Source organism: Drosophila mauritiana, chromosome X (genome assembly GCF_004382145.1).
Source record: "Drosophila mauritiana strain mau12 chromosome X, ASM438214v1, whole genome shotgun sequence".
Taxonomy (NCBI): Eukaryota; Metazoa; Arthropoda; class Insecta; order Diptera; family Drosophilidae; genus Drosophila; species Drosophila mauritiana.
Window position 1 is genome coordinate 667,857 of NC_046672.1, and position 20,576 is coordinate 688,432.

At 44.4% G+C, this 20,576-nt stretch overlaps 1 long non-coding RNA gene across 1 annotated transcript; it reads left to right on the forward strand.

Annotated features, from left to right (window-relative positions):
- Positions 1 to 859: 859 nt before the first annotated feature.
- On the forward strand, positions 860 to 16,011 carry LOC117147985. The gene is made up of 3 exons (XR_004459882.1): positions 860 to 1,143; positions 14,219 to 14,371; positions 15,773 to 16,011. It is a non-coding gene; the product is annotated as an uncharacterized LOC117147985 (long non-coding RNA).
- Positions 16,012 to 20,576: the final 4,565 nt, after the last annotated feature.

Here is a 20,576-nt window from a genome sequence, read left to right on the forward strand (position 1 = left end):
GCCTTCAGTGCATCTGCCGGCACATCTGCCATGTGCCATCGCCACTCCACACTCACCTGGCTGCGCCCTCTTATCGTCTAAGTCGTCGTCCTCCGCCGGAACGTGACATTGAATACGTCTGCATCCTGGCGGATTCTTCTGCTCCTTCAGCAGCTGCTGGCCCCGCTCCCAGTGCGCTCGCCCGATTCCTTCCACTTCTCAGCTCCTGGCCAGGCCAGGCCAATGCTAATCTCTCTGTAATTAAGACTGTCACTCATTCAGGCAGTTGCTTTCCGCTCAGTTTGCCCATCTTGGGAAGTTTCCAGGTCCTGCTCTTTTTCGTCCTTGCTTCAGTGGCGTGGGCGAATAAATGGGAGGCACATTTGAATTGCCTTTAATTGCATGTTGTTTTTCCCACTCCCAGTTTGATTGTCGTGCATCCAACGCATCCCTTACATCCCTAATGGAATAGTCTCCTCGCCTCGAGACAATTTTTTAGGGGCATAATGTAGGCGGGGTGATAAAAGGCTTGGATTTCATGCTCAGGATCAACTCGTCAGGGGATCACAGGGGGTGAAATTGGCTGGTCTAAATGCGATTTCTATTTACTTCCACTTGACTTACGAGTTGGCTAAGCTTTTCGCAGGGATGCAACAGTCAGTCGATGGGGCTAACAAAGGGCCAAGCCGGGTAATTAAGATTGCATAGAGAGCTCGCTTCTTCTAAATATAACAATGGCATGGGGAAAAGCCTACACCATAGTCATTAAAGTGAAGGAAAGTCGTACAGCACCGCTTCAATTTTATTTGGATAGAATTTCGTTAATTTATATCGATACTAATACGAAATCTTTATCTTTATAGTGCAAGTGACACAAATTGGTCCACTAATTAAGAGCGACGCCCGTTTAGCAGGCCACCTAGTGTCGCTTCCTGATTTGTGATGACTCAAGCAAACTTTGGATCTGCCGGAGACTTCGACTTGGACTCCACTACTCGACTCTATTAATACCAGAGTGCTGGATTGCCCCTCCCGGCAAAAAACCCGAGATTTATGGCTTCCACTGGGAATGCGTGGGATGCTATAGTAGGACTTGGACTGCGGCCCACACATCGGCGGATGCTTTGTCCACACATTTGGATATGTGGGTGAGCCAGTACATATGTAAGTGTATAAATACATGGGCGTGCAAGTGTGCAAGTGTGCAAGTGTGCCAGTGTGAGCATCACCTCCCTCCGAAAATTCCCTCGCATCGCCAGTGGATATGTAAATAATGCAACTTTCGGTCGGCCCATCTATCAAAGTCTTGAGGGCTGGGGTTTTCAATAGGGTGATGGGGATGGGGCTCTCGGTGGAGATTCTGCTGAAACGTTTTGTTTATTATTGGGACGACTTTGTTGGCCAACTGTTTCCCTCGGCCTTTAATTCATGTGCGTAGTTACGATGATTCGATCCCAACCGACTTGTTGGGTTTGGAAAATTCGGATAATTCATGGAGGAATCATTAGTTGCTCACGACTGGCACTGGATCGTATTTATTGTAGGCTAGAGCACAGCCATCGCTGGGTATCACGTCCCACTGAAGTAGTTCCTACTCCCACCTCCAAACTGTTTAGTTTGTAATTCTATTTATATGCACTCGCTCCAGAGTATCCCTATGTACTCGGATCTTGGGTAAGCATGTACTTCTTATGGTGCAGATGGGGCTGCACACTTTTATTGCTATTGTTGCCGCTTCTGCAGTTTTGGAATCTTCATTGGCACTTGAACATGAAATGGAAATGTTCATGGCGTATCATGATTCTGTATCCATTCTCGCCCCATGCTCCTCCGAAATCTTCGCCATGCCTTTCGAAAATTTTATTTACTCCGGCGGCCAATGACTTGCGAAAGAATTTCCTCGTGTTATTTCGGACACCATCTGCTGCCAGTTCTTGTAGGTCAGATAAACAGTGCGTTTTCAGAACATATTGCATTTTGAGATGGAGATAGTGAAATACTAAAGCTAATACGAGATCGATAGTTCGTCGTTCCCCGATACTTATACATTATCTTGCAGAGCAATTGCAGGCTTTGGTCCACTGCCGTGTGGCCCAGCAGATGGTGACTCCATGTGGAACACTCACAAACAGAGCGCGCTGCACACGGTTTGTGGCGTCATAAACTACTCTGTTTCATTGCAGCGCTTTTCGGCGAAAAGATTTCACCAAGCCATAATGCATAGGGGAAATTTACGGAAGAAAATGTACAATGAGCTGTCAGGCTATGAAGTATCCAAGTCCACAGGCCCATTCAAATTTATTTCTATTCTATTCTATTTAGAAGACTCTGAGCCGCGGCTAATTTTGTGCTTCTATCTGCATACTGTCTCCATGTTTGCTTGGGTGTGATATATAATATCCGTTTCACTGAATATTGTGCTGCAATTAGCAGCAGAGTTCAGCTGACAGCTGTTGCACGGAATTCCCAATCGAGTAATAGCAGAATAGCAGAATCGAATCGGGGCTCTGAATTGGAGGAGGGGCTATACTGGGTTCAAGGGGGGTCACTGACTATTTATGCAGGCAATGTGTGTGGAGCAAGATGAAACGGAACCGACAAAGCGTCCATGCAAATTCTTGAAATCATACACTCAAAAACACACTTGCACCGGAAAGGGTGTAAAACGGGCAAGGGAATAGCAGTTGTGCACGAAATTTACATAAGAGTACAGAGTACGAAGAAATGACTATCAAGTTTCCAATGGTGAACACTAGCTTCGATAGTGCGTCAAGTTGGGCATGCCGTAGGCAGGAAATACTCATCACGAGGTTTCAAGTTGAAAAAGTAAAAAATGCAGTTTCGGAACTTCCTCACCATGTGCCATCGTTTGTGGGATCACACATCCCATCTCTGGACTCCACGGCACGAAGTGCTGCCCTGCCCTGCCAAGATTGGCAGCAGCTGTTCGGACTTGCTCGAGCAATTACACCTCCAGTGGGCTGCTATCACTTAAGCAATTGCAGCTAAGGATTGGATTGACTGGCCAAGAGAGCTTCGGTTCGTTGTGCAATGTATGTGTATAAGGGCGGCCAAGGAGTCGGGTGGCTCTGCAAACGTTTGCCTTAGATGAATACTATGCCATCTGCTGCCTGAACGACGCAGGAAGGGAAGGTTCCAAAGGCAGCAACAGGAGCGGGTGCAGGAGCAGGAGCTTCGAAAGATGCGGGCAGCCAGAAGGTCGCATAAAAGTGTGGCATAAAATATGAATTAAAAAGCAGGAGGAAAGGGCGGTAAATGCCGCGGGGGTCCGAGGGTGCAGGATGATGGACAAGCCGGAAACCCGGCAGGAAACTTCGTGAGCGTTTGAGTTCCTGCCGGGCTTGCATAGACAAAAGTGAAAAGTGATAAGCGGCTTAGGACTCGGCTAATGAGTCGTTACCCTATCCACTCGTTCTATTTAGACCAACAATCCATTGCTGGGACTGCGTGCATATTGTATCTGCCAGTTCCGTTCCCCACCCTGCAAATAGACGTGAGTTATGCGAACTTTTTGACAGCAACTCGGATATTTTGAGCCTTCACCCAACCCCTTGCCCATGGAGAAACCCAACCGCAACTCTCACCACAAAGTATTCAAAATTAGCACGCAGCCCTGGCAAACCACACACAAAGTTACTTGGCCGGGTGCAAAAACCATAAAAGTGAAATTGATGTCGGAACAGCCAGCTGAAAAGAGAGGAGAAAGCAGGAGCAGGAGCAGGAGCAATTTCGACGGGGTGGCCGGATTATGACACGTTGCTGGTGCATAAATTAATGACAGACTCTTCGGTTGGCACTGGGCTGTCACCTCACGGCAACCTCAAGTCATCTGGCGAGTGTCGAGATTTTCTGCGGTTTCGGGTAGATGATGGGAGGTAGGTGGTATTAAGGGATGAGGAGCCATCCCCCGATCCCCGGCAGCGTGGGTGCTCAACAATTCATTATCTAAGAAGAGCTATTAGCGATTCTCCTGCGATTCTGACTCAAGGCTCCTCATCCGGCTGGCTCATAAAGCTCGACTCAAGCACCTGCGTAAGCAAACGTAATCAGTACATCGAAAAAATGAAGTTTCGAGCCTAACCATCTATATCAATAACACATACGGCAGCTATAGGTCAGAGTCATCCACATACAGCCGTGAGCTTAGATGTTCCGATGGCAACCTGAGTGCTGCGTTGCTCCTGGGATTGAATTTGTGTCGATATCAATTTATAACACAATTCATCAGATATCAAGAGCCTTGAATGGAGTGCAATTTCTGCTAAATTGAAATAAGTTTGAGACATTCCCATCGATGCAATTACCCAAACTGAGTGGAAATGGTCAACGGTCGATGGAGTACACAGATAAAAATAAAAAGTGTGGATGTGTTAAAATCAAATAATATCAAATAGATAGTTGAATGGATAGTTCATTTGTCTTGTCCGTTCGAAACAGGTTCGTAAGCGCTGCTCTTTCACTTAATATTTTTGACCTGTTTTTCTCTGTGTATTATTGGCAGTGGCACAGAGGCGGAACGCTGGGGGCTGCCTGCCAGGGTTATGCAATCCAAAGTCATTCGTTTGCCTGGCACTAAAAAAAGAGCTGCATGGCTCCCGGCTCCTGGCTCCTTGCTCCTTGCTCCTTTTCCCCCATAAACCCAGCAGCCACCTTGGCTCACTCACCTGCCATTTGCCGTGTGTTCGCTTGTTTGCTAAATGAACAATTTATTTTATTTTTTCGCTCGGCATTTCGATGTTTGCCGCTCGACACTCCTGCAAGGATATCCTGCTGCTCCATAAAGGACAACACCAAGGAAAGCTCCTTTCACCTCGCTATTTCCCCAGTTCTCTCTTTTTGCTCTCAAGTGGAAGTGGCAGTGAAGTGCGATAGTTTAGCATTTGTTTGCCTTGCTTTTGTTGCAAATGAGTGCGCTAGATTTCACTCGCATTTTATTTGCAAACAATTTTCAATGTTTTTCCACTGCGTCCCCCGCTTTTCCATTTTCCTCTTGAGATATGACACAGCGCCAGCTTTCCATTTTCCGAAAAGCAGCGAAAGTTGTCAACTCTGGTCATCGGACCGGAAATGTCCTGAACCCAATTAAAAAATATGTGAATGTAGTCAGCAGGGATCTGCATCTGCGAAGGCTTTGCTCTTCGTGCGGCGTTGCTAGGGTAATAATTTCATCGAAATGAACCATTTAGATGAGGAATAAAGTTAAAAATCCTTTGTTAACCCGTTTGCAGTAAGCTTTATCAAGCTGCAGTATCATGAGCCAAACTGAAATACACAGGTGTTGATTTCATATTAATATACAGGCAAATAATATGTTCAACAACTTTCTGTTGGCGTACATATGCATTCGAGATCCAGAGGCAAGAATTAAATTTAATTGAGCTGGATTTCCGATCTACTTTAAAGGCATTTAATCAATTCCATTTAATGCCAAGCACTGCTTCTCCTGGGCGTGGCACAATGGAAAATCTCCTCCGATTTGGCCCGCATACAAAGCCAATTACAACGGCCTCCTTCTGGACCGGCCGCCCACTTTTGGCGCTGGGCGTGGCAGCGGCCACAATTAGAGCAAGTGCATCGGTAGTCACTGGGACCGAGACCACTTCTCCACCACCAGCTGACTGGAGCTCGAGTTCCGAACAGTTCGTCAACGAGTTGGCGTGTCGTCACGCCTCGTCTGCATTTTGATGACTGGCCGTAAAACAGAAGGCTGGCAATGGAGTGGGAAAGGATCGGGGTCGAAGGACCGCATATCCTGGTTGAATAGGAAATGTACGAAATTCGGCCAAACATGGATGAACGGAGATTTGAGCCTAAACTACTGCTACTTATAATAAGAAAATATTAAGTAAACAGAATTTCCAGCATCTTCGGCAATCGATGGAAAATTATTATTCCCACTCGAGGGGTGCAAAGAAGATTACATCGGATGAAGGAAGCCCATAAATAAACAAGAGAGAATGCTACAGTCGCGTTCCCCGACTAGATACCAGTTACTCAGCTAGTGTGAATGCGGAATTTCATAATTTTTCTGGAATATCGATAGATATTGGGGAATAAAATGAAAAAAAATTTAAAAATTGTTCCAAAGTGTGGGTGTGACCGGCTTAAGGGTGTTGGAGTGTGCGTGGCAAAAAGTTTTTTCGCAAATCGATAGAAATTTACAAGACCAATGAAATTATGAAAAAATTTCGAAAATTGGTTTAAAAGTGTGGTTAATCCAATGCTTCCAGTTTATTTCAGACCAAATTTCGGACGAAGTTGAATTATGTTGGTGTTTCCTTTTTAGGGAGAGAGTCGAACAGTTCTTCGTGCAGACAGTTTTTGTGCTGTTGTTGTATTAAGTTGTTGTGGTCTTCTTTAAAATTGTTGGTGTTCCTGTGTTCTTCTTCTAGAGGTTTGCTTTTTTGGCCATTACACGATTCGGACTCTTCTTTTACTTCGCGTATTTGATGTTCGTTTTTCTCTTCCGCTTGCGTGGGCGAGATTTCTGGTCTTCATCGTCATCGTCATCGCTTTCATACTAAATTCGCTCCACGACATGAACTTCATCCACATCAGACCATTGGATCCTCCTCCTTTTCGGGTTTATGGCGTTAGTTTTTCTCTTCCGCTTGCGTGTGCGAGATTTCTGGCCTTCATCGTCATCGCTTTCGGAGTCATTCTCTACCTCATCGTTATCATCGTGATCATTGTTCTCATCGTCGTCATACTTAATCCGCTCCACGAGGATAACTTCATCCGCATCAGACCACTCGATCCTCCTCCTATTCGGGCGAGCAATGGCCGAAAAAGTGGCCTTGAGGGAACTGATGCTGGCGTTCGAGACTCGGAGAGCCTTCGATTTGAATATAAAAAGGTTGAGCGATTCTATGGCTCTCTTGGCCTCGGTTAAACTATCAAACTGGGTATATTCGGCCATAGGGAAAGCAGAGCAAAGACAGCTCCTGGCGGGTGCAAGGCGGTAGGTTTCTCAAAAGGATCTTACTTACTTTTCAACGAATCAAGTATACCCTTTTGCTCTACGAGTTACGGGTATAATCACTCATACGAACTGATGGCCTGTTTGAAAGGCAAAGGGTTGCCAGTGGAAGGAGGAGCAAGTGGCACGCAGCCCTGCTCGCTCGCTCAGTTTGCCATTTCAAATAGTTGTAATTGAGGGGGTCCTGTGCGCCATGTGGCAAATCCCAAAATATATTCTATGTCAATCTCTGGCTGGCTTACACCCGGCCCCCAGTCGCCCACTTTTCCGGGGGGGTGACTTAGCCTTGGCTCAGCTTTCCACTTAACCTTTTTCGCTTGGCTAAGGCCATGGCTCGGGCTTGGCTTTGGTTTTTGGCTTGTCTCGGCCTTGTCCTCCTGTCATCCCCGCGCTGTAGTCGTTTCCTTCCACTTGTTGCCCCCTGTCCCACCACCCGACTTCGCAGATTATCGCCCCAACATGGGGCGTCACTGAAAGAAAAACTACTTCAGGACAAATACTCCTTTAATTGGTTTTTTGTTTGGTTTACATTTTCGAACTTAAATCTTGTTCCTAAGCGCTTGAGATAGCTAATCGTTGTTGGATGCAGTAGGGAATTGTGACCCTAGGGTCGAAATTATTACGGATTTACTTCGAGAATATCAGCTCATCCAACAATACAATTGATAAAGATGAATGTTACTTGGAAGGCAAAGTAAAGTAGTGGTTTAAAAATGGCAATTCCTTGGAGTGCATTTTAGTGCTCACATTTCGGAGCTTCTAGATGTTCTCGAATTTTCACTTGGCAATTCAATCGCATGAAAAAGTAGACTGCCTGGGTATCTGTTTTCCGTTCTACATTCCCTACGCCTCTGTATTACCCCGGTAGCCCCTCATCCCCATATCGGAATACGCTTTTTTGGCGCGCTTTTTTCTTGGTGTGATATTAATTCTATGGGAAATCCATTCCCAGCACAAACGTGCCCATTGAATCGCTTTCTAGTAGCCGTCAAATGCTTGGCGCCAGACTTTTTGCAACCGCCGTGGCTCTTCGTCCTGCTCTCCTTCTTATCCTCGATTGCTTCAAAGCAGCTTCCTCCTTGCGATTTCATTGTTTTTCGCCTGTTTGTATGACACTTGCTCCAATGGCTGCACTTGCATTCAATTGGACGCGCCACTCGTTGGGCGCCATTAACAACGAAACAGTTGGGCATTTAGCAACACTGGGCGAAACGGTGGGCGGCGAATCAGGTGCAAGTGTTGAATAGTGGCTTAATAACTGGGGCGAGTATCGAAAGCGGATTGAAATATATTCGTGGCAGTCCAATTGCGGTGGTCACAGAATTTAATTCGCTCAGGAAAGTACACATTACAAAGTAAAGGACAACACGTTCCCCTCTTTCACAATCTTTGCTTGACATTTGGGAGTCACTCTCAATTCAGTTTTTTTTAGGTTGACCCTCGTTTGGCAGTCAATAGATATTCGTCAAACATTCCGGTTACGCAAAAAATGAGCAAAGGAAGCGAGGAACAATCGAGGATGCTAGGCTGCACACACATACGTTCTTTGTATATCCCATATTCCTGTTTCTATCTATGCAGCTAACAATCCGTCTGTCTATCCATCTTGCCGTCACACCTCCACTGTAAAACGGCATCTGCGTGCCACAGTTTCTCCACCCGACCATACCGACTAACACCCTTAACCCCCTGCGACTTAAATCACTACGGCCCCCTCTTCACACCATGCCTGTTAAACCGTTGAGTGACTTTCAACGATTTTTGGATGCATCGCAGTGACGGAAGCTGCCGTCTGCTCGCCCAAGATAAACCAGGAAGCCATCTGCGTCTGCCCAACCTCCGCTACATGGCCCCTTTTCCGAGGAATCCCCTTTGATGCCCCTCGATGTGCTGCAGGCGGCGTGTGTGGGATTCCCCATTGTGCAGGAGTTGGGCTCCCACCTGCACCACCTTGGATATCTCGAACAACTTTGCTTGATGAGACTGTTGCTGCTGCACTGCAGCAAACTACGGTGGTAAAAATTGGGACTTGAAGTATAACAAATATGAAATCAATTATCATACGAACTGCAAGCTAAACGTGATCGATCGATCACTGCTTATTCACTATTAACTCTTCCCATGATTCAAAAAAAATATCTGTGTAAATATAACCTTTTGGAGTTTTTTCGTATTTGTTGTACAAGCAGATATTCCATATATGAATGTATGAGGATCATCATGTGTCAATGGTGTCTTGCAGTGTTTTAAACTTTCTGGAACTCATGTTGTAGGCCAGTGTTTTCAGATTGCTTATGCGGGCTCAGGCCTGGTATAAGGATTGGAATTGGGTGGCAAGGGGATGATCGTTCTGGTACTGCAACCCCCCTCCCCCCTCTTTATGCAGGAGTCGGGCAAAAGTTAAGCAAATCGCATATTTTATTCATGTGTTCATTAGGCAGCTACAATGTGCGACCGAAAATGTTTAAAGAAAGCGGCGAGGGGACAGCTGAAGGGGAGTCGTGAGTCCTTGTCCTGGCGAAAAGAAGGAGTTGAGTTGAATATGGGATGGTGCGTGGTGTGTAGTGTGTGGGCTGGGCCGCACGGCAATTCATGGTGCTGCAAAATGGGTCGCCAAGCGAGAACTTCAAAAGGGAAACCAAAAAGGATGCAGGGACATGCGAGTATTCAGACACCTTCTGCCAATAGAATTCAAAGGGGTTGGCTGGCGCGCTGAGTGCATCACTGTTCACTGTTATATAAGCCAAAAAATGGGGACACCCTGATAAAGTCACTCCGTGTGTGTGTCCGTCCTTAAAGCCTGGTTGGCTGTGATGACATAAATTTTTACTTAAATTATATGACGCGACATGACTCCGACCAACACACAGATATATTGCTGGAACGGGGAAAAAAATAGTGGAATATGCCCGCCGCATAAATAAAACTCTTCGTTTGGATGCAGGGCAACTGCAGCTAACTTTACGTATGTCACAGGGCCATCCTTTCAACCTCTGCCCCGGTTATCCTTGTTAGCTTCTTTCACGTTTTCTGACGTGGTCAAATGCATTTCCATTTCCACGCTGCCAAGCCAAAACTGCAAACAAATTTTTCGGTTGGCGCGCGGTTTCAACCAAAGTAGGCGAACCGCCGGGCAACATGGACCGAGGACAGGGCTCCAGTTTGGAAACATGGAATTTTGTTAGTGGCACCCGGACAAATGGATGGAAACGGTCTTCAGGCGAATTCCTCAGCCGAGGAAACAAAACAAATTGCCTGGAATCTAAACATGAAGAACTTTTCACTAAGTACAAAACCGATTCACAAAAAAACTAAAATCCCTGAAGCGCTAGAGTAACAAACGGTGGTAGAAAGCCACAAAACCAAAATACTGTTCTTAAGTAAAAGCAAACACTATCCCTCCAATGAATTCCGAAGATATCGATATGCCTTATCGATATTGCCACGCAATCGCTCGTTTTTCGTTGCGTTCGATTAAATTCGCGTTGATTTCAGTTGTATTTCGATAGATTTAAAAATGCCTTCGGACTTTGTTTCGGATTTGAGGTAACTTTCAATGGGGCTTAAGTCGGTTAATTCGGTTCTCTGCGTTTTTATGCATATTTGTGTATGCAATATGTGCAGTGCAGAGCAACTTCACTGAAATATAACTCATACGACAGGTGGGCCCGTAATTTAATTTTATGAACATTTTCTTGTCATTTTTCGGACTCATTTTTTTGGCCGCTATAAATAAATATTTTTTTATATTTAATAAATCGACACCAAGTGTTGTTGCTGCTGTTGCTGTTTGCATAAATTAAATGTAGCATTTATGCACATCAGTGCGCATTAAAAATTGTACAAATTGATTAAGAACGATTCGCATTAAATATTTTCAAATTGGATGAGTGCGCTGTGTTCGACGCTTGTTGTTGCGTTGTTGCAATGTTGTTATGCTGTTTGTTGCTGCTTCCCGGCTGATAAATGATGTGAAAATCAATTAAAATAAATTACGAAACTGCACTGCGATGGGCTTCTCAATTCAGGAGAGAAATGTCAAATTGCACATCGGGTGCGCAGCAAACTTGGGAGGCAAAACGTATCCCTATTCCTGCGATATATATCGGTTTTTTTTAAATTTAAATAGTAAAAATAAAAAGTATTGTTAAGACTAAAAACTTTGAACTAGATGTTTAAAGATTATTTTCTAGACGCAAGCCACTGCGCTTTTTGGGCGCTTATAGGAAAATCCTGTTTCTAGAGCTTAGTCCCAAGCACCCACTCATCATCTTTACCATATTTAATTCAACACACGATTTCCATTTTAATTGTTTGCCGTATTAACTAACGTGATGTTTTCCCCCGATTTCCTTTGTCTATGTAAGCGCATTAACAAAAATGTGCAACAAAATGTGAATGGCTGACAAAGATGCTTTCCCATGGCGATTATTTATGCATATTGTTCAGATTTGCATATGGCGAATGTTCAACAACGGATTGCCGACGGTACGTGGGCGGGGTCAGAAGGGGGCACACAGTGTGACATTTTGTGCTGTGTTGCATGTTTTTAGGCGCTCGACGTTCGACGTCCATATTCATTAATAATAAACCAAATTACCTATATTCCGTGCTCTCTGTCTCCCTCTTCAGTGCCCCATATTGTGGCTATATCGCTTGCGGCCCCTTATCCTGTGATTTCAGCCCCCTAGTTTTGCGCCCAGTTTTTCCTCTCTTTTTCACCGCTTATCCGCTTGCCCAGTGCAATTTAATTATGCAGAACTCGCCACAGGGGGCGGCGGGGGGCTTTTGAAAATCGGGGTTATATCGCCTTTCAGTATGGACAGGAACAGCGGCTATATCCTTCGGTATCCCCCTCGCCACATTCGCCATATGCGAGTGTGGCGTACATAATATGCATGCACACGCAGCACATTTGGGAGCAGTTCGAGTTGTTCCTGTTCGTCCTGTACTTGTTGCAAATAGCTTTTTTACTATATATATATTTTTTTTTGTTTTTTTGCGGATGGCGGACGTGGATTGCCTGACCCGGATGTAAGCGAAACACAGTGGATAGGAGGTCAGTATTGTCAACAAAAATACATAAGGGTATACCATACATACATATAATCACAGGGACTTTCGATAACAAAGTCCATTCAATTAAAGTCCAAATTACGATGACTTTGTTCCAAGGAACGTTGTTTTACTGCACATCGACCCATCCAGCCAAAGCGGCCTAATCTGCCAATATCCGACCGACATACACACACTATGATATGGGGACACTGTGCTTTTAGCACTTTTTCCACCTGTTGTACTGGACTCGCTGGCAGTGTCGCCCGATGGTTGCTGTTGTATTCGTTATGCATATTCCGCTCATGTTCGACAAGTAAAGGGACATTCGTGTCGCTTTTTGCGCCTATATGGGCCAAGATGCCCAGCACACTGGGCGCCATTAGCGACCATCGGGATTTGCATGTTTGAGTGTGTCGCTTTTACTTTCACACTCACATTACCGGGCGGGGAGGGGTAAGTGAACGGGTGGGTGACCGAGGAAAACCAGAAAGCATTTAACGCGCGTTTCGCGTGAATGCCCTCCTCCACCGCCGTCAAAAGTGACCGCATCAGGGCCAATAATTCCAGGTAAACAGTTCTGTCCCACTTGCACATGCCCCAGTGCAGTGAACTGGCGATTTTGGGCCAAATGGCCAAATGAAAGACCCAAGCAGCGCAACGGAGCAACGCCAGAGTCCCAGCGGATATGGGCTAATGATTAACCCCTTGATGGCCGCTGGACAGATACAAACCATTAGGGGGGTTGCTACGTAAAGGCACTCACTCATTATTTGTATTTATCTCTGGGTTTAATGAAATCAGAGCTGGGTCCAATTATATTGCTAAGTTTACTGAATCCGGTGAGAATTTAATACGACCGACTAATAAGTTACAGAGCAAGCACATTTTTCGTGAGCCCTTTGGTTCGTTCCTCTTGTTTAACTGCTTCCTACGCTTCCTCCCACTGACGCATAAATCTGCGGCTGCGTGCGACTTTTGCCACCCACTAAAGTCCCAAAAGCCGTCTTAAGCATTTATCATTTACCATTTACTGTATAGCATTCCTTTACCATTCGCATCCCCTTTCTTACGCTGCCGGAAGGCTTGATAAAAATCTTTGTTTTGCCTAAATTATGTTGCTTAGGCGACGACGGCGACGTTCGATGTACTTGACTGCATGGGAACCAAACCAAACTGCAAATGGCAAATCGTCGGTAGACGCACAAGGGGCAAAGTGCAGCAGTTGACGAGCAAATGAAGTGCAGCAATTTGCATAACTCAACATGCGGAAAACCACGGGAGTGTAGAGGAAGACCGATGCCGATGAGAAGTAGGGCCCATCATGAGATCCAATTCCTATTCTTAGAAAAGCTCCCAGTGCGAATAGTACTTTAAACAACTCCCCGAAGTTTTTCGAGTCAGCAGATCACGGCGCATGCGGGAACAGTTCACTGGTTTACTAGTACCTTAATGACCAATTCCACCATCCAATTGTGCAGCTAAGGAAAAATCCATAATTTGAATATGCGCCAAACGGAGTGTGGGGAAGGAGCAGCGGAATTACTGCTCTTCTGCTTCATGTTGCTCGGCGAATTTTGTTGAAACGTGTGCGTATAAATATTTAAATGCCAAAAAGTCACGTCTTAAATAATTGTTTAACTTGTGTGTGCCGAAGGGGTGGCACACACATGTATAGGGGTGCGGGACGGGCTTGCTATTGCTATTTTAAGAACTTTTTCAGCTAACTGCAGCTGTTACTGCCTGTACGCTTCCTCTGGAGCCCCTGCACGGCCCTCATTTCGCCAGCTACTTGCGTCAACTGGCACAAGGATTCATTATTACGAGCACAAATTACTCAGCCGCCCACACTCATGCACAATTAAGTAATGCGTGTGTGAGGGTGGTGGTTTGCATGTGTGCTGCTGTTAATTTTCATATTAAATCCGTTAAAATGTGCAAATACCCAGCAGGCACTCACCGAGCACGGACACGAAGCACGTTGTCTGCCTAGCGATGGCAGCGTGTCACGAACTGGAGATGAGAAGGTATGAGGCAGCAAGGTATTATGTAGTTGGCGCCCAACGTGGGGCAATTTCATTGGGGTCTTATTTGATGTTGCGTTCAGATACATTGTCTTCTTTGTTTTGGATTGTATCGAACTGAAAGTCATAACTGCATCTCAACCTACGCTTTCACTTTCAGACTCTGATCTCAGTGCTGCGCAAAACACGCAATCACCTCTGGATAAAACCGCACTAAGCAAAATCCATTCAAGATGAGTTGAGGAAAAGTCAAGTCAAGAACGACGACGCGCGTGGCATCCCATGGGTGGAAATTTCAATAAACGAGCATCGTGTAAGTAAAGTTATTAAAGGTACTTATACAACCGACCTACCAGTAGCAACAGCAACAGCCCCAGGGCAACCCATATACACATAGTTACTTACCCGTGTAACTACTTACATTATGAATATTACTATCACCCACTTTCCACGGGATTTTTGACTGTTCAAATGGGCAAGATGTAATACAATTTTGTGTGCGCGGTGTTGGCAGGGGTTGGTGAAAGCCAGCATTATACGTCAAGTTAAATGAGCATCGAGACGAAATCAGTTAATATTATTTATAAAATTGATGAATATAATTGGAAGCATTTCAGGCTAATTATGGCTCAATATATTCGTTGGATTTGAGCCTTTAATTTGCGTCACTTAAAGAGAAACTAGTAGTTGTCTCACAACGTTGAGACAATCCCATCACCGCTCATTGTTGCATATACCTTGTATATCCTCAGATGCATCTTTGGCCATAACAACATCCATATGATTGTCAATCCTCAATTAGGTTGTGTCAGGTGAACTTGTGCAGTGTTGCAATCCGTTCCGACAAGCATGTGCAGCTGCTCAGTGCTGGACAGCAAAAGCTAAAATCGCCAAACGCAACTGTACCGTGTTGGACAACATTGTGCCAGGCCAACAAAATAGTTAATAACTGGCGTCTGGCAGGTTTACCTGCACCTAACAAGGCATCATTTACCACCCCAACACCTCCATACAACCCCTTTTAACCCTCTCTTTTCGAAGGAAGATGGCCATAAAAAGGCGGGCCAAGGAAACATTTTCACATGCCCACAAATTAGTGGCACATTTGGGAGTAAGTTCTTCGTGTTTTCGGTTATGTTTGGGTGGGGATGAGTATTTTGCGGATTTCATGCAGTACAAGGAGCCTTCGAAAAGCCCACATCAGTCCACAAACAGTGCATTACCTAGAGACAATTTTTAAAGGGGGCGAAACTACAAAATTTAGTTGCCAAGTTTTACGATGACCGAAACATAAAAGGGTTGCCATATGTTTTTGGTTCTTACGTTTGCACTCAATGCGCATGGAAATGAGTAAAAAGCAAGAGATAATGCTATAGTTCCCCGACTATCAGATACCCGTTACTCAGCTAGTGTGAATGCGAAAGTTAAAATTTTTCTGGGATATCGATAGATATTGGGGACAAAAAAGAAAAAAAATTTAAAATTTTTTACAAAGTATTTGTCAATTTCTTTCTCTAGCTTTTCCGGATGTCAAATTTCCAATTTTGACAAAGTGTTCCAGGCCCTAGTAATAATATGTTTGCTTAATCTCAATCTTTTAGAATATATATATTTAATATAGTCGGAAACGCTTCCTTTTGCCTTTTACTCTACGAGTAACGGGTATAAAAAGAATTATTGAAAATGTTCTCTAAAACAAAGTATTTCGTTGCAGGTGAAAACACGATGGTTTCTTAAATTCATCAATACCAACAGCTTCAATGATTACCGCCGCTGGCGATCAGTGCACATTGCAACTGAAATGCCTTGGAAAAATGTTTTTCTTTGTGCATATTTCCTGCTTAATTGAAAAGCAACAAGATGGTAATGACAACGCAAACTTCAACGGATGTATTTGTGCAAACAAATGGACACGTTTCTGTTTTTATAAGCAAGTGGAGCTGTCAAGGACATGAATCGGTAAGTTGTTCTTTATTCTATCCGGGCAAAGGAGCAGAAAGAAGTGGGCATCACATCCGATTCTTCCAATCAATAAAGAGTTCACCCGCCGTTTCATTTGCCAAAGCTCCTTACATAGAATAAGCAAACAATGTCGACCAATCAAAATAATAATAATACACAAACAGTAGGGCATCATTAATTAAATGACGGGGTATATATATGCATAAAAATGCTCAGGCTTTACAACCATGGGTATTCACGATTTGTATAGTTTTCTGAAAATCCAACCGCGATTTTGCAATGTGATTTTGCAGTGTGCGTTCATCCAAGGATCAGAATGATATTCTTATTGGCATCACCTGTCAATAGCTATAAAACACAAGTAAACGGCTTTCTGTTGGTATAAATGGTCATCAATATCATCATCACACTCCACACTTTGAAGGACCAAAACGGTGTGGCAATCACACATTTTATGGGCCTTGATTGCTTCTGACAGTTATTGATTTATTTGGCCCGATAGAAGAGAGTGTGCGTGTGCAGCTGCGATGTAAATATTTATAAATTGCTGATATGCAATTAAAAATTACACCAATAAAATGACAGCTGCCTCAGGTGCAGCACCACATGCACATGCAAATTAAGCCCCGATGCAGCTCTTTAAAATGCAACTGTGTGCGCGAAAGTTCGAGATTTTCACAATCTCGCATTAAAACGTATTTTTGTCAAAGAACATCACCAACTTTTTATCGTGGCATACAAATGAAAACGCCATCTTGGGCGTTCGTCCTTCCGTTCATTCGATGATTGCGCTTAAATGTGCTTAAGTTGAAAGGTATTACTCCTGCAACGATTGTTCGATGGATCGACTAAACAAAATAGCAGGAACTTCTTGTAGAGAGTCTTTGGGAATCGGCGGATTTGCGGAGCAGCAGGACTTTGTGGTCCAATCGCCGGGACCTCTCCTAGTGACATTCCGACCTCTGACCTCTTAATTACATAATTGAATTTAGACCAAGTGCGCAGACACCTGTCATTATTGGCTTCCTGAAATGTTGAAACTGAGCCTTGAGTAAGTTCCATGACCGCAGGCGAAACTATGGAGCCCTTTGAGAATCATGTTATGTTTTTTTACTATGGCAAAATCTATAAATATATCATTTATAAACTATTGCAACTTGTCGTGACTGAAATAGAAATTTACTATTGAACTGAAATGTAAATTCATAGTATTGGCAGACCAACCAGGCTCGTTTTTCCAGGTGCACATGGCGGATGGGAAATTAATTCAAATTAATTCAAATAATATATTGTCTATTCGGACATCCTCGTCAGCGGACAATGTGCTTCGAGGAGGTAATCCGAAATGCTACAGTGCATTACCGTTTTAAAGTCTGTATGGATGGATAGAACCGAGCCATGCTGCAACTGCTAACTCGCAACAGAAAACATTCCTGATCACAGACATGGAAAATGCGAATGCGATTACTTGTTTACCTTACGCTTAGTTTGCGGTTAAAGTTTTGCAGTTAATTGCTGTGCAAACTACATGGCTGGGAGAATGCGCCAAATAATTTACGGCAAATTGAAATTAATTTGAGTAATATGCCGCCGCAGAATGCACAAGCAAATCAAGTGTAAGCTCTAACCATAATAGCAATTTGCAGCAAAAAAGCCAAGGCAAACCAGACAAGTTGAGACTTGCAGGCGTCGTCACACGCACACACACACACACTCGTAGTCCAATGTCCTGGTAACAGTTAAACAAAAAATACTGCTCTATAAACTCATGGCTCTGGCCGACAATAAAGAATGCAGTTTTGAGTTTGTTGGCTAAACAATTAAATCAGAGTTATCAGTGCTCATTGGGCTAATAATTGAGTTCAATATTTGCACATCGCATGCAAATTCAAATCAAGCCATTGTCGTCCGCCTCCGATCGGAATACATTTTAATTTGAAGCGTTGACTCAATTATTAATGCAAATTAATTGTATTGCCATTAGCACAAACGTGCCGCAGTGTCTGCTGTTGTTTTTACACCGACAATGGCCAACACTTGCTGCAACAGTTGGCCCCGATCGCCGCTGTTTTATTTGCGTTAAATTAATCCTTAATTAGTTCCGCAGGATAAGCATCCAGCTCGCATTGCTGTGCGTGGCATGGCCGTGGTGGCATGCACGGTCGTCAAATGCTGTAAAGTGTTGCATTAGCTCAATCGTTTTCGCTACGTGTGGTCCGGGTTCAACACCAAGCGGCGAACATTTTTAACAGCTGCGTTCGCCGGCGAGGGCAGAATCGCGCATTTGGATGGGAGGCGTAGGGATTTATCGGTTTCAGTTTGCTGAATTTGTGATGTTGCTGCCTTAACGGCGATTCAAGATATTCCCGCACCCATCCATCCACATTGGACAATAGTTAGGAAACTCCATTTGGGCTGCAGGGCTTTCCAAAGGGGAAACTGCCATTGCTTGCCATATTTGCCAGTGTGTGCAGCAGAAAAATTTCTATTACAATTTTGGCTCAATTTTTTCCCACTCAGGTTTGAACTATCAAAGGCCAAAGGGGCATTGGGTTACAAAAGAGATGTGTTTTGCCCCATTTGGTCCTTTCTGCACTTTCAAGCTGAGAATTGAGCTGTCGGCTGTCCGTCCGCACACACAATGCGTGCATCTGTGTGGGCAACTAGGCCAGTGTGTGTACGAGAGGGTATTCTGGGCCATCAAAATCTCTGGGACCTTGCGATTGAATGTTGTCTTAAATTCCTCAAGTGGCCCACATTCCTTGCGAAACGCCCTTGTCAATATATATATTTATATACAATATCAAAGATTATATCCGATGTTATATATGCATGTTTTTGAAAATTCAATACTTTTCCTTTGTCAAAAACCCTTGAAAGAGCATCAGACTTCGTTATAGGGCATATTTGCCAAGGGTTCCCCCTGACGTTTTCGGGTTTTTTCTTTGTTGGCATAATATTCAAATTGGTTGGACGGGCAAAGAAATGCAAACTCAAAGAAGTGCTTTCTACCTTAACTGGATGCCCATTTTTTGTTCCTACCTGCGGGACGAGATGGTTTTGCAGCACTGCTTCCGACACTTTCAACATTCTTGCGAAATACTCTCAAAGGTAAGGTAACGAAATGTGCCCAGAAAGCGTCGGAACAACCATTTATTGCTCCATTTGACACTCACCCGCAGGGAATAACGCCATAATTGCACTAGAAACTGTTTTGTTTGAGCTTAAATTGAAATAAGAAATAAACACAAATCGCCCATATCCTTCGAATTTCGGGAAAAACTGGTGCTTGCTCCTGTGGCCAATTGCCGCTCAAATGTAAAACTGCCCGTCGACAAAGAAGAAGAGGTGCTTCTTCTTGCAGTTTATGGGTGCAGTTTACCGCAACAATTGATTGCCAATTGATTCATCGAGGACGTGGGCGTGGCGTGGGCGTGGCAGGGGCGGAGAACTAGTGAGACCAAGTCAAAGCACAGAAGTCAAACTTGATCGTCGGTTTTGGTTGAGTGTCTAAGCCCTCCAGCCTTAAATTTAACCCATTTTCTAGAATAAGCTAGCTCACTCTAACGTCGAAAAGGGCAATATTGAAAAAAAATAAACATATCTTGTAAGACTGCGTTTTACGCTTCTTATAACTTCAAATCAATTTATATATATATATATATTATATATGTTATATGTTATATATTAAGTAACTGGAGATCCCTGGTGGGTTAAACAGTTTCCCTGCGAGCTTGGGCTCCGGAAAGAGCAAGAGGAGCTGTCCAGGACCGGCCCATTCGTTAAACCCACCACAGAAAGCGAGACGGAGGAAGGTCCTGAGCCTGCAAGGAGACAACCGCACAGCTTATGCAGACGAGACCGAGCTCGAGAACTGTTCTTCAGGGCCGCTAACCGAGGTGCACGGCTAAAGAAACTGTTCTCCGCTTTATCGGAACTAGCACTTTCTTTAGATAACAAGCCACCAAGTTGGGAGCGAAGAAAATGTTGATTTGGCAGCCATTACTGCTTTAAAGTGGCGTCGGCGTAAAATCATGAAATTGACCACCACATCGCAGTACATCAATTTTTCTGCCTGTGTGGTGATGGCAATGAAGCCCCAATTCCTACCCAGGAATCGCAACGAAAGGAGATCCCGGAAGGGTTCAGGATGGCTGGGGGAGCAGGACCAGGGACCAGGAGGTGGCAGTCGGTAGTCGGCAGACAAAAGCACGCAAAAACTTTGTTGCAAAACACTTAGCCCACACAAATGAATGTGCGACAGGCGACAAAGGTTTCAAAAGTAGAGTGGCAAGTGCGCATGTGGAATCCAAATAAGTTACAAATGCTCTTAAGGCAAGAGCTTTGTTACCGATGTTACGGCTTTACGGGAATTGGGAGTCGGCATCCGTCGGTAGTTGGAATGTCTGACTTTGGTCGCCTGCCCCTTACATGTTGTATGCGCGCCGCCACACATTTCTCATTGAGTGCGGCTATGCGGAGTACGAGTGCTTGGCACGAGTGAGTGTGTTGCTGTGCATTGTCTGTGCATTGGTTAGTCCTTTCCGCATATATTT